At 47.1% G+C, this 19,753-nt stretch overlaps 1 protein-coding gene and 2 non-coding genes across 35 annotated transcripts in view; 2 read left to right on the top strand and 1 right to left on the bottom strand.

Moving 5' to 3' along the window:
• Positions 1 to 19,753, bottom strand: part of Clasp1 (cytoplasmic linker associated protein 1) — a 234,636-nt gene that overhangs the window by 156,334 nt on the left and 58,549 nt on the right. The window contains exon 1 of one of the 33 annotated variants that reach the window (XM_031380300.1): positions 19,080 to 19,103. The exons of the other annotated variants lie outside the window; for them this stretch is intronic. The gene's annotated coding sequence lies outside the window, so the exon portion shown is untranslated. Of the gene's footprint in view, positions 1 to 19,079; positions 19,104 to 19,753 lie in introns of those variants that run through there. 33 annotated transcript variants of the gene reach the window in all.
• LOC116072332 lies at positions 278 to 402 on the top strand. The gene has a single exon (XR_004111401.1). It is a non-coding gene; the product is annotated as a U4atac minor spliceosomal RNA (small nuclear RNA).
• LOC116072188 lies at positions 7,131 to 7,262 on the top strand. The gene has a single exon (XR_004111349.1). It is a non-coding gene; the product is annotated as a small nucleolar RNA SNORA17 (small nucleolar RNA).

Here is a 19,753-nt window from a genome sequence, read left to right as displayed (position 1 = left end):
AAAAAAAGCCAACTCTAAGCCTCCCTCCGGCCCCGCCCAGAGAGGCGTGTATGCAAATTTTCAGACTTGTGGCGCGCGGCCTTATGGGTAAAGACAAGCAGGCTTCAAGAAGCCCCTCGGGAGTTTCAGGAAAACACACAGGGTATTCGACATGGGAAGCAGCAGTCGTAGAAAACACTGTACGCCGGGCGGGTTGGTGTAGGCCTCCTGAGGTGGTCGCCGCAACCTAACCCGGACTTAGAGCTTTCTGGCTGCCGGGTGCGCGTGGTTGCAGGCAACCATCCTTTTCTTGGGGTTGCGCTACTGTCCAATGAGCGCATAGTGAGGGCAGTACTGCTAACGCCTGACAACACGCCTGCATCGGTTAAAGCTCTGCTTTACCTTGGTGCAATTTTTGGAAACACAACAAAACCCACTCTTCCTTGCCTAAACGTTTAAAGAATAACTGCATATGTACTGTTGTCCTCCTTGCAGTTTCTCTGTCGTTAGCTAGAGGGCAGCGGGGGCACAGTTACCGCAAGACCAGCTTTCTCACTGCTACCCTACGACAACTTTAAGCCATACAATAAAAAGTTCCTTTTGCAAGAATTCTGCAATACTAATGTAACCTTTAAAAGGTTCCATATTGAGTTTTCGTCCCGTTTACAAGAAACACCAAACCAGCACTGGGGGGAATTAGGTACTTGAAAGAGTATAATTCTTTTGAGGCGCGCAGAGTCTATGCCCTGGACTACCATGCAACTTAGCATGTAGCCCATGCTGGCCTCAAACTTATAGATCCTGACTGCTGAAAATAAAGGCATGTGCCACTCCCCCGGGCCTTTTTATCGCCCATTTTTAAAATAGTTCTACTTATGAGCATTTTCTTTAAAACCAACAAACAAAACAAAAAACTGGTCTTATTTTTGAACCACAGGATTTAAGTTTCCTTAGTTTGGCTTCCTTCCAAAGAGTGCAGTAGCGATGGGAGGTAATTTTACAGTACGGAAACCTGACAAACCATTATCTCAGCCAGGTGACCAAGGTCAGATTAAACAATGCTAAGTCATGCTGGTAATGCAGGCTTAGTATAATGCAAGGTACACTTCACCTCTTCAGTCTCTTTAAAGCCTACAAGCTGTGAGTAATCCCAAGGAAAACATGAGGGACACACCTGCCCAGTTCCCCACTATTAAGGTCAAAACTAAGGATCTGTGAGAAACTGCCACAGTGAAAACAAATAGCTTCTTAATGTGCCTAGGAAAAGGAAAATGACATTCCAAAGATGCTTTTTTTTTTGAAAGAACCAAATAATAAACACACCAAATTAAGAGCCAAAGAATAGGCTCTACTGAAAGTTCAGTGTGCACAAACAAGAGAAATTAAAACAGGAGGGAAGTCAGGGGAAGGTCCAAGTACAGCACAAGGAGGTAAAGGGTTACAGAACCTCAAAGCGCAGGTGCACAGCAAAGAGACAGATGCTCTGACAGAGCAGAGCCAGTGGTAAAAAGCAACAGCTGACATTCACTAGCGGCAACTACAAAGGAAAGGGGAGAGAGGGAGGGAGGGAGAGACGGAAGAGCAAGGGAGGCAGGAAGTGACAGCACAAAGAAATAGGAACTGCACACTGCCGTTGGGAGTGCGAAGTGAGAGTCAGTGTGCGAAATGTATTCAGAAAATTAAATAGAACTGAACTGTACAATCCAGCAATTCTGCTCTGGATGTGACCACAACAGAGGTAAAGCAGGGTCAGGGCCTCTGCGTGCTCGAGTCCGTGGCAGCAATCTCCAGTTAGTACAGTAAGTCTCCTCGCTGCTGCCCTCTACCCTTCCTATCCACACTGTGCTTTCCACAGTTTTAGCTATCACAGCCACAACAGTCCCAAGGTAACACATGAAAATTCCTGAAGTTAAACAACTTACTGAGTTTAAATTGCGTGCTCTTCTGAACAGCACAGTAAACTATCACACTATACTGCTCAGGCCCACTCAGAAATGAGAGCCATCCCTTTGGCATCCGGGATCCAAGCAGTATATGCTGCCCTCCATGAGACACTTGGCAGGTCTGCTGGGAGACATAGTGAGCTGTAACCCTTAGCTACTTGCAAATGTTCCCAAAGCATGAGAGTGACACTGACAATTTGGGTATGCCAAAGAGAAAGCATTGGGACTACAGGGCGTAGCTCCACACCTGGCTTCCCCTTCAGCAAGGGCTTCACAGCCTAGTGAATATATGCAGAAATACAAAGAGCAAGACAGACAGCACAAGGTAGGGGGGCTCTGTCTTGCTGAACACAAAACAGAAGGATCCAAGGGAGTGCCACTAGTTCACATGCAAACTGATAACAGACAGTGAAATCCATCAACACCCAGGGAAGGAAACAGATCCTGACACAGCCAGCACTAGAGCAGTGGCAACAGTGCTATTTTTACACAGACGCCCTTGGGTCACTCCAGTATCTACAGGGAATAAAAAGAGTGTGCCTCCTGTAACACACCAGGCACAATCAGTACAGCTTCAAAAACAGCTCCATGATCCTGCGATAGGAGAAAATCCGGGCCAGATAACACAAACTTCACAGGACCAGAAGAGCTGGATCACACTGGACAAGCTCTCTCATTCCTGAGGCAACACAGTCCACATCCACACAGAGACTCGGCAGAGCCATGGTGTTTACAAGCCTTCTGACTACACTGAGGCCACTTGGCGATGCACCATCACAGCATTGGCAGACCTGGCGCTCTCAGACATGCTCACCTCTCTCCAGGTAGCTCCAGACCTCAGACAAGTCATAACACCTCCTGGGCAACACCAAATAGCCTCCAAAGTCGGCCGACTCTTTTTGGTGCCCTGATAATGCCAGGTCCTGAAAAAGCACACAGGCTCCCTAAGCCCCAGACTCTTGGAGACAGGGGACAGCAGGCTCCACCATTCATTGTCAGCTATCCATCTCCAAGAACCAGTTTACAATAATATATCCACTCTACACAGCACACATGAGGGCTAGGAAGCTTTATTAATATGCCTGGCACACAGTAGAAACCCATAATGACCTGCCGTGCTCAGCAGGAAAGCATGGGTTAGGGCTGGGAAGAGGGCTCAGTTGGTAAAGCACTTGAAGTGCGATGTCCATCCTGAGAACCCAGAGAGAAGCCCAGGTGTGGTGGCGTTTGGTGTAGCCCTCACACTGAGAAGGCCGAGACAGGAGGGTCCCCACATCTTACTGTCCAGCTAGCCAGCCTAGCAAGCTCCAGTATCAGTAAGCATCAGAGCATCGAGGTGAGCTGGGCATGCGTGTGGCACACCCCTTTAATCCTAGCCGAGGCAGGCAGACTCAGTGAGTTCGAGACTACCTTGGTCTACATAGCAAGTTCCAGGAGAGTCAGGGCTACACATGGGCAGGCACTTCCATCTTATTTTTTATTAAAAAATAAAAAAGTAAGCCAGGCCATGGTGGCGCACACCTTTAATCCCAGCACTTGGAAGGCAGAGGCAGGTGGATTTCTGAGTTCAAGGCCAGTCTGGTCTACACAGTGAGTTCCAGGACAGCCAGGGCTATACAGAAAAACCCTGTCTCGAAATAAATAAATAAATAAATAAATAAATAATAAAAGAACAAGCAAATGAATAAACAAATAAATAATAAAAAATAAAAGTGAAAAATTACCTCTGGCCTCCATATGAATTTGAGCATGTACATGCATGTATGTGTGTGTGTGCACACACAGAGACACACAGACACAAACACTCAGATGAATAAAATAAGGAAGAAACAAAGACATAAAATGCAAAGAGAAAAGTGAGATTGCCTAAAACCATGCCATCCAATGACAACTGATAATCCTATTAGCCCACACATACAGTTTTCACTGTTGTGCTATGGTAGTCTCCCCCAGCCAGGAGATCTAAAGTCCATTTCCAGGGGCTGCCTGGCATCCTATTGTAGCTTGCTTTCAAGATTACTGAGCCAGGCTTCCATACCCATACCAGCAGGTAGACAGATGTGTCTACATGTGTGCTGCTATTTCTTAGCACCAATGCTTATCAGGATATCTGCAGGGCTAAAGACACTCTTCATTCCACACTGATTCTGTCACAGAATACAGTGGCTGTCCTTGAGAATCGGAGTACATGCTGCTGATCTCTACACAGTGCTTAGTCTTGCTTCCATTGTTCAGCTGTAGCCTTATATCAGCTAGAAGAGAAAATAATTAGCACTTTAAATGTGCTCGACTCCAGTCCCAAGGCTAAGAACACATGGCAAAGCCAAGAAGAAGACTGTAAGTTTGGGAGTCGGTCCACACGCACGCACACACAGACACACGCATGCACGCACACACACACAGACACACACACAGACACACACACACGCACACACACAACACAGGAGGACAGTCTCACCGAGCTGTCCCTCAGAGCAGTTACCTAGGGAGTCTCTAGACATTCAGGGTAATCCTAGCACCGCTGGGCTGGCTCTTTCTTAATCCTTGTCCTGAAGCCCACCCAGAGACAGTTAGGGGACAGCTTGTTGCCAGTTGCTGCCCCTGCCCCTCCCCCTCCACAGAGATGTAACTCCTAGAAAGAGAATTAGGGCATTGCACCATCAACCCACTTCCTTTCACAGGAGGCGACACGAGCCACAAAAGGCTAGACAGAGGTCAGGTGACATCAGTGTCAGGCAGAGTCAGGAAGCAGTGTTTGTAAGTCAGACCTGCCTAGGACAATGTATTATTAATAATCAGGGGTACTCTGTGGTGATCTAGTCTACTATAGTAGTCACTGGCTGCACATGGGAGGGGCTAGGGTGATAGCCCCAGTGCTTGCCACACAAGTGTGACGGCCTTCCTTGGTTCATCAGCACTCACTGGCTAGGGTTTGGTGGCCCTTGCTTGTATCCCCAGTGCTGGGGAGACAGGACAGGCTGGGGTGCCCTGGCCAGCCAGCCAGCCAGCTCCACTGGTGAAAGGCGGGCATCAGTGAGAGACCCTGTCTCAAAAGAGAGGGTGGGGGCAGCAAGGCAGACAAGAAGGATAGCACCCAAGGGTGATACCTACCTAGCTGCCATTTGCGTCTGTGCACGTGCTCATAGACACATATACATATACATGCATGCATGCACACATACGGAGAGAGATGTAGTTAGAGTGAATGGGAACCAGAAGTTTCCCTATCAGTAAGTGTAACTTTCAGTAGCCACCCAAGACTCTGGCTACCCTGCAGCACAGCCGGCTACAAACTTAAATGGGCGAGGAGAGATGGGGGAGTGTCAATAATGAGGATTCTGTGGTGATCTAGTCCAATACAGTAATCACTGGCTACATAGAGGAGCTAGGGCTATAGAAGGAGCACAAACCTAGGCAGTGCTTAAGAGCACATTCACATCACACAGGAAGAGAAGCCAGATGTAAAACACTGGCCATCTACTCTAGGAAGCTGGCAGAAATAAAGTGATCAAATGGAACTTGTAGTATCCACATAATGAAATGCTGTTTATCAACAAAGGAGAAAGCAGGGCCACACTTCACCTCAGATGCACTTGGAAAGAGAAGGCTCGGTAAAAAAGCAAGACACCAAAGACTGCCTACTGGACAAATCTGCTCACGAGACACTCCCAGGGAAGGCAAGCCACAGAAAGGCACCAGTGCCTTCCTAAGGCCGACGTTCAGGTGAGGAGTGACCGCATACAGGCACGAGGCATGGGGAGCCGCAGCTGCCACCCTATATTGAACACCTGGTCTCCGGCCAGAGCAGAGAGCATTGATAAACAAGCCCTTAGTTGGAAAAGCTGAGTGCCTCTAGTTTGTGATGCAAGCTGGCATGATTTTCCCGCAGCCTATTGTGCTTTGCCATGTAGCTGATGCTGACTGGGACCAGGGAAAGTATTTAACCCACAAGGGCTGGGGGCTGAGTAGAGGAGAGAGTAAGTAAGTATGTGGAGATAGGAGTAAGTATGTAGAATTAGGGCTGGTGATGGGTTAGAGGTAAGATGTAGATTTAGAAGAGTAAGTATGTAGAGATAGTAAGTAAGTATGTAGAATTGGGGCTGGTGATGGGATAGAAGAGTAATATGGGATATAGAAGAGTGAGTATGATAGATAGGAGTAAGTATGTAAGGATAGAAGTAAGATGTAGGAATAGAACTAAGAATAGGAATAGGAGTAAGTAGAAATAGTAATAAGTAAGATGTAACAAGCAAGATTACAAGGATCCTAATAAAACTGCATGGGAAGAGCTCGTTGTTTGCCTCCTTACTTCCACTGGACGGAGAAGGCGGCCGACAATGAGGGATCTTATCGGGGTAACGGAGGATGTCCTAAAATGGGAGTGTGATGATAGTTACACAAATCTGTAAGAAAGCAACCGAACTGTACATGTGGGTCAATTTTTGAGTATCTCAATAAAACTTTTTTTTTTTAAGGCAAAAGCTAACTCTAGGCTTAAAAGAATTCTCTAACCTTTCTGGTGATGAACCATGGGGAGACTCTGGCTGCTGAAGGAGGCAGCAGACCTGATGGGTCAGGAACTGGAGCTGTGGGTGAAGGGACACACCTCTGTACAGATCAAGTCCCAAGAGGCAGCACAGAGCTAGATAGAGCTCATGGGGTCCGCACCCTCCCATGCCCACTCACGGGGGTTCAAAAGCCTCCCGCCCTCCCACGCCCACTCACGGGGTTCAAAAGCTTCCCGCTGTGCACTGCGCTCTTGGTAGTCACTCATGTTTTCCAAAATTCTGCGAATTGTATTCAGGTGGCTTGCAAATTGATTCTTTCTCCCAAAGCAGAACACAAGCTCCATGACAACAGAAATTTTTGCCTAATTACTCACTGCCTAGAACCTAATCTGTTGAGTAAGTGAATGACTTTCTTTGTTCCCTTGGAAAAACATCCTTCCCTTGGATTCAAAATCAAGTTAAGCAGGGCAGTGGTGGCGCGTGCCTTTAATCCCAGCACTTGGGAGGCAGAGGCAGGTGGATTTCTGAGTTTGAGGCCAGCCTGGTCTACAGAGTGAGTTCCAGGACAGCCAGGGCTACACAGAAAAACCCTGCCTCAAAAAAAAAAAAACCAAAAAACAAAAACAAACAAACAAAAAAAACAAAATCAAGTTAAACACGAATGAGCACTTCCTGACTTACATACCCCTGTTCATACATCCCTGACCCTAGAAGCATTGCAGGTGTGGCTGCTGTGTCACAAGTACATTAGTAGGTGGCAGAAAGGAGATAGACTATGTCTATGCTCAGTGTTCTGACCTTTGAATATATGAATGATTAGTAGCTTAACATTCCTTGAAAAAAGCTATCCTGAGACAACCACCAGTCTGGTGCCACGCAGGCCCAATGGCTCCCAGGAGCAAGAGCAAGCCAGAGACTAGCAGAACCCTCCAAGGACTGAGGGCCCTGGGCCACAGACAACGCTCACGTGGGGCCACGTGGGGCCACTTGGGCAAGCCAGTCAAAGAGCAAGTCTGAGATGAGCACCAAACGGGCCTGGACAGGAAGCTAGACTGGCACAACCACCAGTTGGATGCCACACAGGCCTGGGGAGTCAGACCATGACCAAGGTGACCTCTGCTTGCTACCATAATGCACAAGCAGGGCACAGCACTCCTGAGACCACCCCAGACACCCAGACACCCCTGGTGCCACTAATATGAGCAAGTAAGTGGTAGGGAAATAGAAGAGAAAGAGAAGGAGAAGGATGCGGGAGCAATGAAGAGAGGTGGAGCTGGAGACACCAGGGCAGCTAGGAATGCGGAACAGCCTGATGTCAACTGCTGGTGATCCCTCCTGAGACCGTGGTGGGGTCCTGGCCTGTGCTGCCACTTGGGGCCATGTCTGGGTATGTGGTCTTGTAGCAGCAAGGGTCTGTTGTCACCAAACGCCAGGCAGACATCCCTAGTCTGGGCTGCCACCTGGGGACAGTCTGATGTCTAAGAGTTGTACAAGTTCCTAGGCATCAGGGAAGAGCAGGCCCTGGGGCCTTGTCAGCAGGATTGCCAGCTGCAGTACTCGGGAAGAAGCAGGTGCACACTGCAGGGTAAGCCAGACTGAGGATATGGGCATGGGAGAGTTGGCTCTGCCACTCGTCTCCTGTGCGGTGGTGTGGATGGGCCTGCCCCCTCATTAGCTGCAGCACTCCAGAGAGCAGGCTCTCTACCTCAACTGGGCCTCACAGTAAAGCTGGGGGGCGGGGGGCGGAGCACAGGTGAGCCCATGGTCCAGGGAGAGATGACCCCTCCCCTCTCCCCTATGGTGGCTATGGCAGGAAGAAAAACTGGCCCGGAGGGCATGGCCCACTCCCACATCTACCCAATACGTGAACTGCTGGAGTGCATGAAGGAGCTAATCCTACAGTTCAAAGTTGCAGGACCTCCAGGACACAATGCAACAAAAGGATACCCAAAAGGAGTCCTGGTGAGGTTCCAGTATAGAGCAGCAGAAGCCTGAGGCCTCGACCACACCAACAAGTCATTGCCATGAACATTGCAAACGAAGAAGTGTAGACAATAGGGTATACTGTGGTGACACACTAAATGCTTCCACAACGATTTTTTTTTTCCTCTGTTGTGGAAGAAGTTGCAAGGGTGGAGGGTGTATATGAGGGGACGGGGAGATGTGTGGGATTAGAATTCATGGTGTGAAAGACACAAAGAACCAAAAAAAATATAGTACATACATACATACAGAGAGAGAAAGACATCACTTCCGTCCTTCCTGTCCTCCCTGTAGCTCCTCTCAGGGCAGAGTACATTTGTCAAGACTATAATAGAAAACATATGGGACTTACTACAGCACTGCTAATCACTGGCTGCCTTTATTGTTGCTTCAGGGTTTTTGTTGTTAAGTGCCTTCTTTTGTCTTGAATCCACTTGGAATACCAGGTCAATAACTCATGATGATGATAGTCTTAACTGCCTTACTGAAATTCACTTATAAAAATCTACTCTTTTATATAATATACAGCTCATTTTTTTGCATATTCACAGTTCTATAACCAACATCACTATTTAATTAAAATTAACTAGATTGTGTGTGTGTGTGTGTGTATCTTTGTATACACATGCCACAGCCTGCATATGGAGGTCAGAGGACAACTTGCAGGACTCCATTCTTTGCTTCTACTATGTGAATCCTGGGGAATTGAACACAGGTCAGCAGGCGTGGCTACAAATCCCTCTACTCACTGAGCCAACTACTGGGCTACCATTACCTAAGTTTAAAATCTTTGTCCTCTGAGGAGGAACTTCTTAGTCATCAGCAGCCATGCCCCATCTTAATGCCTTGCAGCGGCAGCCATTAGCCACCTTTCCATCCCTAAGTACTCTTCTGTTGCTCTCCTAGATAGTTCATAATTGTCATACAACACATGTCCTTTTGTATCCAGCTCATTTCACTGGAAGGTGCTATTTTCACATTGTCTTACTCATATTGTGGTATAGCCCAGTATATTTAATTCTGTTATTCTCAAATACTCGTTGCAGAGATATGCCATTTTGTTTATCTGGCCATCAGTTGGATGTGTGGCTGGATGAGTGACTGTATGAATAGCTGTTATGCCATTTTGTTTATGTGGCCATCAGTTGGATGTGTGGCTGGATGAGCGACTGTATGAACAGCTGTTTTGAATATTTGTGTTTTGTGTAGATGCTTTTCTGTTCTCTTGTTTTCTTAGGAGTAGAACATCTGGGACAGAATTTCTCTCATGGTTAATAATGAATTATGAGACCAAGTCCTGTTACAGTCCCACCGACAGTGTCTGGGTTCCAGTTTGTCCACGTTCTTGCCTACAGCTGGCATTGTCCTGAGTTCTGTTAAGTACATTTCTGACAATTGAGCATCCTGCTTCTTCGTCTTGTTCTATGTGGGTTGTGTTTCTCCCAAAGTAGACCTAGCCCACCTCCACGATAGCACCCTGGGTCTAGAGCCTTTGAGTTTAGATAAAGCGCAACTTTTGAGTGCTGCCAGCTAGGTTGCTGATGCCTGCAGTTCAGGGGACTATTTTTTCATAAAAAATTCTTAGGGTGGACAGGCCAAATTACAAGCTTCAGTTTATAAAGTGCTTCTCTCTCTCTCTCTCTCTCTCTCTCTCTCTCTCTCTCTCTCTCTCTCTCTCTCTCTCTCTCTGTGTGTGTGTGTGTGTGTATGTGTGTCTGTGTGTGTGTGTATGTGTGTGTGTCTGTGTGTGTGTGCGCACGCGCGCAGGTGTGTGTGGGAACAGTCACATGCATGCCATAGCATCTCTTCTATCTTGTTTGAGTCTCACCTGAGAACTCCAAATTGGTGAGCTCTTCAGACGCTGGTATTCTCCTGCCTCTGCCTCCTATCTTGCTGTAGGAATCATAGTGTATCTAGCTTTACATGGATTCTAGGGTCCTGACCTCTGGTCCTCATGGTTGCACAGCAAGCATCTTACCCTATAAGCCATCTCTCTGAACGCCATAGTTATGAAACAATGTGAACATAACCCTGAGGGAACCTCAGGAGCGTGTCACCATAATGGACCCTTTTCTCCTGGTCAGAAGTGCCATCCACTGGACGCTGCCTTTACAAGCTAGATTAGTGGGGTCACTGAACTAGCACACTGGGTTGTATACTTATTTTTAAATATGTTATTTTTGAAGTTACTCTGTCTTGCATATATCCTCTAATTGTATTGAGTATTTACAGAGCACTGGACTGTTTGTTTCATGAGGACATATATTAGGAATTCTAATACAGATATATGATCAGAAGTGTTCTAACACTTCTGCTGATTTAAACTGTCAACCACATTTAGACATGAGTAGAACTCACGTCTTAGGTCTATCATGAACTCTCAGGGCCAGCATTGACAGTTAGTGTAGACTGCAGAGTGGGATGCACAGGCGAGCTCCAGCCACAGTACTTATGAGCCTTGAGACCACTTGCGGTTCCTAGTCAGAGGACCAAAGCATCCTGGTAGCATTTGATGGCAGAACTAGAATTAGGATGCAGACCTAGCGCAGGTTCTCATACAGGAGCCATCATGCTTGCACCTTTCAAACGAAGTATGGAAGCTACCGGCTGCTCAAGCCTGGGGATCCGAGTTTGATCCTTGCACCCCATAAAGACAGAAGAAGAGAGCCGACCCCACTCCTCCATACACGTGCCACTCCTTCCAGCATGCATAATAATAAATGTGGAGGAAGGGCCCCTGAGAGGAGTTAGAGGGAGGACAGGGAAGGGCAGAAGTGATGCCTGTGTGTGTGTGTGTGTGTGTTTTTACTTACTTTACTTACTTTTTTACTGGTTCTTTGTGTCTTTCACACGATGAACTCCAATCCCACACATCTCCCCGTTCCCTCATATACACCCTCCACCCTTGCAACTTCTTCCACAACAGAGAAAAAAAAATCGTTGTGGAAGCATTTAGTGTGTCACCACAGTATACCCTATTGTCTACACTTCTTCATTTGCAATGTTCATGGCAATGACTTGTTGGTGTGGTTGAGGCCTCAGGCTTCTGCTGCTCTACACTGGAACCTCACCAGGACTCCTCTTGGCTCCCCCATGGTTTGAAGGTCTGCCTGGGCAGCAAGTACCTTTACCCACTGAGCTATCTCTCTGGTGCTTGTTCTGTTATGTTTTAATTAACCCCTTTCCTTAAAATGATTAAAAGGCTGGCAATCTGAGTTCCACCCCTAGGACGCACACAGTGGAAAGAGGAAAATTTGGCTTCCACAAGCGTCCTCTGACCACAACACTTGTGCCTACACTACACACATATATGCATGCTTGTGTATGTACACACAAAAAAGTAAAATAAAATTTTAATTAAATACATATACACGTGTGTATGTCTAACAGAACAAATAATAGTGTTTCACTATTAAATATAGGATGCAGCTACTAGAAGAAACATTTCAGACTGACAGATATCTAGCATGGCGATAAGCCTGGGTCGCAGAGTTAAAGCCGCACAACATGCGATGCAATGACTCTAGTTTCAAAGCAAACCTCCAATGCATTGGCTGTGTACAGTGTGCAACTCAGAGAAACCAACTTTTCATCTTGGACATCATGTGTCTGCACTATGAAACTTTACAAGCATACTGAATTGAGAATTAAGACCATAAGGAGACTATGACAGAGAAAGACACCTAAAGTCTCACTGTCTCTGGATATATACCCACCCCTATACTCATGTGCACACACACCCCCATTCCCACACACACACACCACCCACCTACACACACACACATTTTCCAAAATTAAGAAAAGATCTTAGGAAAATTCTTAATGCCTGAAAAGACTTGGTATGTGTGGCTGTAAATGTGTGGAGGTCAGACGAAAATCTCAGGTATTATTATTCCTTAGGCACTGTGGTAGCTTGAATTGTAATGGCCCTCACAGGTTCATAGATTTTAATACTTGGTCAACTGGGAGTGAGCTATTAGGAGGTGTGGTCTTGTTGGGAAAAGTGTATCACTGGGAGTGAGCATTTGAAACCTCAAATGCTCGAGCCAAGCCCAGTGTCTCTCTGCTCCCACTGCCTGGACTCCACATGTAGAACTCTCAGCTCCTTCTCCAGCACCATGTCTGCCCAAGTGCTGCCATGCTTCCTGCCATGGTGATCACAGACTGAACCTCTAAACTGTACTAAAAGGCTTTCCTTTATAAAAATCACCATGATCACAGTGTCTCTTCACAGCAGGTGCTGGCCACCTTTCTCTGAAGACAAAAGAATCTCACTGGCCTGAAGTTCATCAAGTAGGTTAGGCTGGCTGGCCAATGAGTCATAGCCATCCACCTGTCTCCCACTACCCACCACTGAGATTACAAGTATGTGACACTACATCCAGAGTTTTTTATGTGGGTCCAAGGGACCAAGGTCAGACCCTCATGCTCGCCCTCCTGAGCTAGCTCCTAAGCCCTTAACATTTTAAACCTGAAACATATAAATTCAGCTCCCCTAGCCGCTGCCACCAGGGTGGAAAGGAAGTGTCTGGTTCTGTTTGCAAGGTGAAGAGGGAGTCCTCACCTGAGAGCACTCTTGGCCCCAAGGTTGTCCACCTGAACAGAGTGAAGCCCTGCACTAGGAAGCATTCTAAGAACAAGCAACTGTAATCACGTCAGGTGAAAGTTATGTGCAGGTTATGACATTCTCACCACTTGGAGTATATTTCAATGTTTTCACAATGTGAGTCGAAGAAAAACAATAAAGGTCTTGTCTATATCTGACCTCTAGAATCCATCTTCCTTAATTATTCAGGAATCAGAATTAACAGACAGGACCTTTTGTCTGGGAGGGAAGGGCAATCACTGAATGTGGCCCAGACCCTCACTCCTTCCTCTATATACTGGAGAGCAGAGCACTGATCTCACACAACATGGCCATAGGAAAACTCAAGGACAACAGGACAGTAGGGCAAGCACCAAACTGAGAAAAGAAGAAGTGAAGTTATTTATTACTGGTTGGCTGATAATTAATGATTAAATCACAGGGCTCGCCTGTCTCCTCAGACTATTGAGCAACTGAGACTACAGGCTCCGAGATACCATGTCCAGCTCTATGACATGGTGTATAAAGGAGAGACACAGTGCCCAGCTCTGACATAGTGTAAAGAAAAAACAAAAACAAAAACACACCAACTAACAACAGTGAGAGTCAAGAGCACATGCTCACTCCCCCCTCATGGAAAACTAACAGTTTCCCAACTAACCCATCTCCAACAGTCTGCAGGTTTAAGAGTCACAAAAGCCAAAGGTCAGGCTGCTTTTAGTAGGAAGTCTACAACTTTCAAGAACAGAGCTTAAGGACAGACATGTGCTCAGCCTTCAACAGTCTACTTCAGAGTGAAATGTTTTACCTCTCACATAAACTGAATGTCTCACTACAGACAACAGGCCACCCTAAGAGCAGGACCTCTACTGATTTCTCTTTCCTCCCTCACAGCAGAGAGCCAGACTCAGCTGAGGAGCCTGGCAGGCAAGCAGGCTTGGGGCTGACTGTGTCTAAGCTCAGGAGCCTGGCAGGCAAGCAGGCTCGGGGCTGACTGTGTCTGATTACGTCACGTGTTCAATAAATGTTGGCCGAAAGGTCTGAGCTCTTCCCAGAGTAGAGGGAGTTATTTTGGAATTGAGTGCACAGCATACAGCCTAGGAGGTCCGATTCTCCTCATTCCATCTCTCACATCTTTTTCTGTACTCTGCTTGTCAGAGATCCACCCAGCCATTCAGCAAGAACATGAGACTAGACACAGCACATGAGACTAGACACAACCAGTTGCTGCAACAATAATGGAGTCTTGACTCTATTAAAAAGGGAGGAATAGAAGAAGGTGGTGGAGAAGGAAGTGGAGGAGGAGTTGGAAGAGAAGGAAAAACAGGAGGTGGTAGAGGAGGAAGAGGAGGAGGAGGAGGAGGAGGTGGAGAGGGGGAGGAGGAGGTGGGAAGGAAGAGGAGGAGGAGGAGGAGGAGGAGGAGGAAAAGAATTATTAAGAACCCAAGTGGAATATCCTCCTGACCATTTTCAGATCAATGTAGTATGGAAACACTTCCACACTGGAACTATCTCAAACTCTTCTATTATTTATGGGGTTCAACCTAAGCAGGCAAATTTCACTTGCACCGTGCTTAGCCCGGGGGGTCTTGTTCATTCAAGCGTGGGTTTCTAAGTCTTCTCTTTCAATGCCGTGGCAGTGAGGACAGGAAATCCTCTCTGTTGTTTGGTTCTGTGCTTACAGCATTTGGAGAGTCACCTGTCTCTGTAGTCCTCAGTGCCTTCTCTTGACACCAAGTAGCTCTAGATCAACTTCACATCTCCCCTACCTTTCAAATGATATGGTATATGAGCATAACTTTGTTTTTGAAATTTTATTGCATTTATATATTTATTGGAAGGGGGCACACGCAGGCTTGAAGATCAGAGGATAACTTGTATGAAATTGATTCTCTCCTTCCACTATGTGGGTGCTAGGAATCAAACTCATGTCATCAGGCTTGGCAGAAAGCACCTTTAAGCTGCTATGCCATGGAGCCAGCCTGAGCATAATTTTCTAAGACCTCAACCCAGGCCAAATTGAAGTTCCCTGTGTCACTGTCCCTCCTGAATTTGGCTTCCCACTCCCCATGAGTTCCCTCTCCTCCCAGCTAACCAACCAATCCCATCCAGGTCCAAGTACCAATGACTGACTCTTCTCTAATGTAGGCTCCCCTCTCAGGGCTTGTCCTTCCCTTCCCACCTGGCTTCCTTGACCTGCCACCACCACTCAGATCGCATAAGCTAACACGTGACTATCCCACAGTGTTCTTGGGGTAACTGTCTAGAGACAGCTTCTTTTCTGTTTGCTACTCCCATGTGGTCATGATTTCAAATGTGTAAGTATTAACAAGTCAGACCATCTTTAGGAGAAAGAAGCAAGGAGTGAGTGATGGAAGGTTGAATTCACAGAATGCTCAGCAAGAAAAAGGGTCCCTGTCAAGATTGAGAACCTGAGTTCAACACCCAGGACCCACATGGTGGACAGAGAGAACTGACTGCCAAAGGCTCTCCTCACTTCCAACCACACTCTTAGTCATAACATAGGAAGGTACACTCACACAAAATAATCTCAAATTTCAAATGAAATAACTGTGCAGCCTGAGACAATGATGAAAACAATTAAAAAAAAAAAACTTAGGATTTATCCATTCTGTACAGATGCTTGGTTTTAGAAAGCACAGTGTATTCTGCCTGAGACCCTGTCACTTAATCCACCTGGCCCAGGACCAGCAATTAATCTCCTGTTATGATTGCATACTGGCTTGATTTCCATAACTGTTCCACCTGAGGTCTCGAGGCTAGTCAATAACAACCCTTTGGCATCACAAGATAATATTATCGTTTACAAAGTTCATGTTAGAGAAACACATACACACACACACACAGAGATCTCATAATGCTTTCAATAAATTTATGATTTTCTGCAGGGCCATGTTCATGATTGTCCTCGGCAACACACAGACACACACAGCCTGTGGGATACACAACTTTGAAAGGCAGGGGCATCGGACATTCCCCTGTTCTAGCGTCAGCTTTATCACCTGCTCCCATATCTGAGAAGGGTTCCAGAGTCCAGCTCTTTCTGTGATGCTGTAACCAGAGCTGCAGAGTTAGAGACAAGAAGCCTCGGACACATTTTTATCAACCTTTCAGCCATTAAAGCCTTAGAAATGCTTGAGATCACCCTGCAAACACCCTGGAGGACTGGGAGAGGCAGGAAGAACACAAGTAGCTAGACAACAGATGATCTTTCCTACACACAACTCCAGAGGAGAAGTGAGGGAAGACACACGTCAGAATCCAATGCCCCATGCCCTAAAATATCCTTCAGGCTTCAGTAAGCCACTGTCGGAAAGGCACACTAGGATAAGCAAGAAAATGCAAGTACATAGAGGCTGTAATGCACACGTAGGTAAACTATAATGGGCTGGCTACATAGCTCAGAGAGTCAGGCCTGCTGCCAAGCCTGAAAATCTCAGTTCAAACCCCAGGACCCACGTAGTGGAAAGCGAGAGCTGCCTCTTGCAAGTTGTCTTCTGACCTAACAGGTGGAGAAGGCATAAGAGGATCATGAAACAGCTGATGGGCACCTCTATACTTCAGGCTCATCTGTGATGAGTACTCATGAGTTTCCTCCCATCCAAAGAATTTATCATCCACATCTGGAGTTATGAAGACCAAAAGAGAGCTCTGCCACCCAGGACAGGAAGTATGCAGAAAGGCTTCCGCGGGCGAAGTGAACAACGTGTAGTCGGGCAGATGCTGATGCTAACCCACATGCCTTACTGTGCTCCAGATTCCAAGCAGCTTTGCCTCTTCAGGGGCTGGACGAGCAGCTGCTGTGACCACGTGCTGTAGTCCCTTGCAACCTGTCTGCTCTTCCTATTCCTGCAGGCTGCCCTGGCACCCCAGGAGGGAGTCATAACCCTTTGTGGCACCTGCATTCTCCTGAAAGATACACCTGGCTTCACTGCAAACAAAAACAAAATGAACTGTCTCTAAACTAGCCGTGAAATAAGCAGCCTCCATATCTACAGTCAGGCCAAGCTCTGCCCTGAAACCTCCATATCTACAGTCAGGCCAAGCTCTGCCCTGAAACCTCCATATCTACAGTCAGGCCAAGCTCTGCCCTGAAGCTACTTGCTCACTGCACTCACTGTGACCTCCACGGCCACCCCTCCCATGGCAGAGAAAGGCTAGCAAGACACTGCGCTGCAGAGGCAGCTGACTGTCCGTGCTGGGAGCCCGGGGCTTTTTTCACCAGGATGCTGCAACTCTGGCTATTACTAGTAACTCAAACAAGGATCACCAGGCGTGACCAGTAGATCTGAAGCTCAGTTTAGATGCTGGTGCAACACTGAGACTCGGGATACAGTGCAAGGAACAAGAGGCCACAACTTTTTCTGAGCCTTTCCTGGTTTGAGTCAATTTGTCCTGAGGTCACCCTCAGGGAAGGCACTAAACAAAAATTTGAAATCTGAGGGGGAAATGCTCAAAAGCACAGTGAGGCTGTCTCACAGAAGGCTGGAAATAAGGCAGGAGCAGGGCTGCTCTGAGCTTTGGCCAGGCTCCCCTCCAAGATTGACAGCTGCAGATCCTATTAATGGCCCTGCAGCACCCTTCTTACATTTCACTGCTTTAATCCAAGCCACCAGAAAGGTCTAACAAGACCAGCCAATAAAGCATAAGGCCAGGGCCTGGGAGTAGAGGCCGAGTTATACAGGAGAAAGGGTAGCCAGTGAGTGGCGGGCTGCTGGTACAGCCTCGGGCACCTCTTAGGTCTGCCATGAATTACATGGCTGGTATATAACATGAGCTCTCACTTTTTAACTCTTAGCACTACTTCATGAACAACGCCAATTATTTTTCACTGTAAACTTTCCATTGCTCCAAGAAGTCCTCCTTGTGCATCCATGAGGACTGGCTTCAGGACACCTCAGTACACATACATACTCAAGTCCCTGAAATAAAATGTCACAACAGCCTGGCCGAAACTCAGTAGGTGAAGCATACGAACTACAACAAATTCCAGACCCATCTGGGCCTTTCCAGTCCAGCCTGAGCTATGGTATGGGACTTTGACCAGTGGGTCAAGGCCCTTGCCGTCAAGCTGACAACTCAAGTTTGATCCCTTGGACGACGTTGTAGAAGGAGAGAACCAACTCCCACAAGTCATTCTCCAACTTTCCCATGTGTCATGGTGTGTGTGCATACACCCAAGCCCGGGCGCGCGCGCATACACACACACACACACACACACACACACACACACACACACACACGAACCAGTCTGTAAACTTCAAGCACATGGTGGAAATCGCTGTGGTCTTCTGTTTCCCCTGTAAAGCTGTTATTGGGCAGAGCTATTACAGAGACCTATGAATACTTCACTTAGAGGTCTAAGGCCTATAGCTAGGCTGCCTATGGTCAAGCAAATTCAAAGCCCCAAACAAAGGCATGAACAATTAGCTTACTAAACTCAAGCCTGGCCTCGGGTGAGCTTTAAATGCCGGTGGTCATCCTTGGTGATGATGACCATATTTCACCTCACTCAAGTGTTTTATGGAACACTGAATACCATGCTGGACGCCACACAGCTCCTTATCTTTCCAAAGGATGACTTAAAGCCCCACTGCGGACCCCGCCAGCTTAGCCATACCGCTCTGAGGCACTCATGCTCTCGGAATGCAGCACCCACCTACCTTTCTAAGAAGCAAAGTTCAGAGAGAATTGTGGGTTCTGAACCCAAATAGCCCAGTTTCACGTGCCAAGCGTGCCACTCATTCATCTTCATGTATTAAAGGGGAATACAATAGCAGCTAGGCACCCATTTGAGGAGTGTCTAGCTGCTTCTGTTGTGCAGCTTCCTCCATTCATGGGACAAGGACCTGAGCACTTCAGTGAGAGAGCACTCTCAGAACTCAGTACCTATCTCACCCTGAGCAAAACGAAACCCGCCTTCTGCCCCCCCAGGATGAGGGATGGGCAGTGCCCCAAAGCTTCACTGCGTGTGACCATGGCCCCCCAGCCTACTGCAGCTGCCATGGCTTTGCTCAGGCCATTGGAATGTCTACATAATCCTGACAAAATCTTGCCTACCTTTAAGGTCCAGCTGCAGAGCCATCGATTCCAGAAGGTTCCGGACTCAGGCACTCTGTTCCTGCAACTACTTAGCTATAATATTTAACATGGAGAAATGTGTACAAGCCACATCTGTTCTCCTAGTTCACTGTTCTGAAGACAAGAATAGTTGCTTTTTCTTTCCTAAACCATCTAGGTACCTCTTCTCAAAAAGCAAAATTTATAAGCTGGGTAAATGCATCACTAGCTTAGTTACCCTCCTATATCTACTGGAGAGACAAGGAGAGATCTAGGGGAAAGAGGGAAAGCGGCGTGCTAAGAAAGGACAGGAATAACTTTGGAGCAGCACACAACCCAGGACTTGGAGGTTTCACGTGGCCAGGAAGCTCTGTCTCTCTGTGTGACCGCCTCTGTCCTTCCAGAGGGCACTGCAGAGCTTGTAAAGCTTGAGAGGAGAGGAGGATTTGGAAGACTTGCGTATTTTACACCCAAAAAATACAAAGGGAAGTTAGGCCTTATGGACTTTCAGTGGTCCACCAATTTAATGCAGCTTAGAAAACTTTTCTGACTAATAAAAATGTCAATGCAAGTCAAGAGGGTAAAAAGCTCAGCACAGAACAGCAGGAGTTAACTGCATGGCCAGGAGACTGACTGCTGTGCACTGTGTTCACACACACACACACACACACACA

Source organism: Mastomys coucha, unplaced genomic scaffold (assembly GCF_008632895.1).
Source record: "Mastomys coucha isolate ucsf_1 unplaced genomic scaffold, UCSF_Mcou_1 pScaffold1, whole genome shotgun sequence".
NCBI classification, from domain to species: Eukaryota; Metazoa; Chordata; class Mammalia; order Rodentia; family Muridae; genus Mastomys; species Mastomys coucha.
This window is presented reverse-complemented; position numbering and strand designations above follow the sequence as displayed.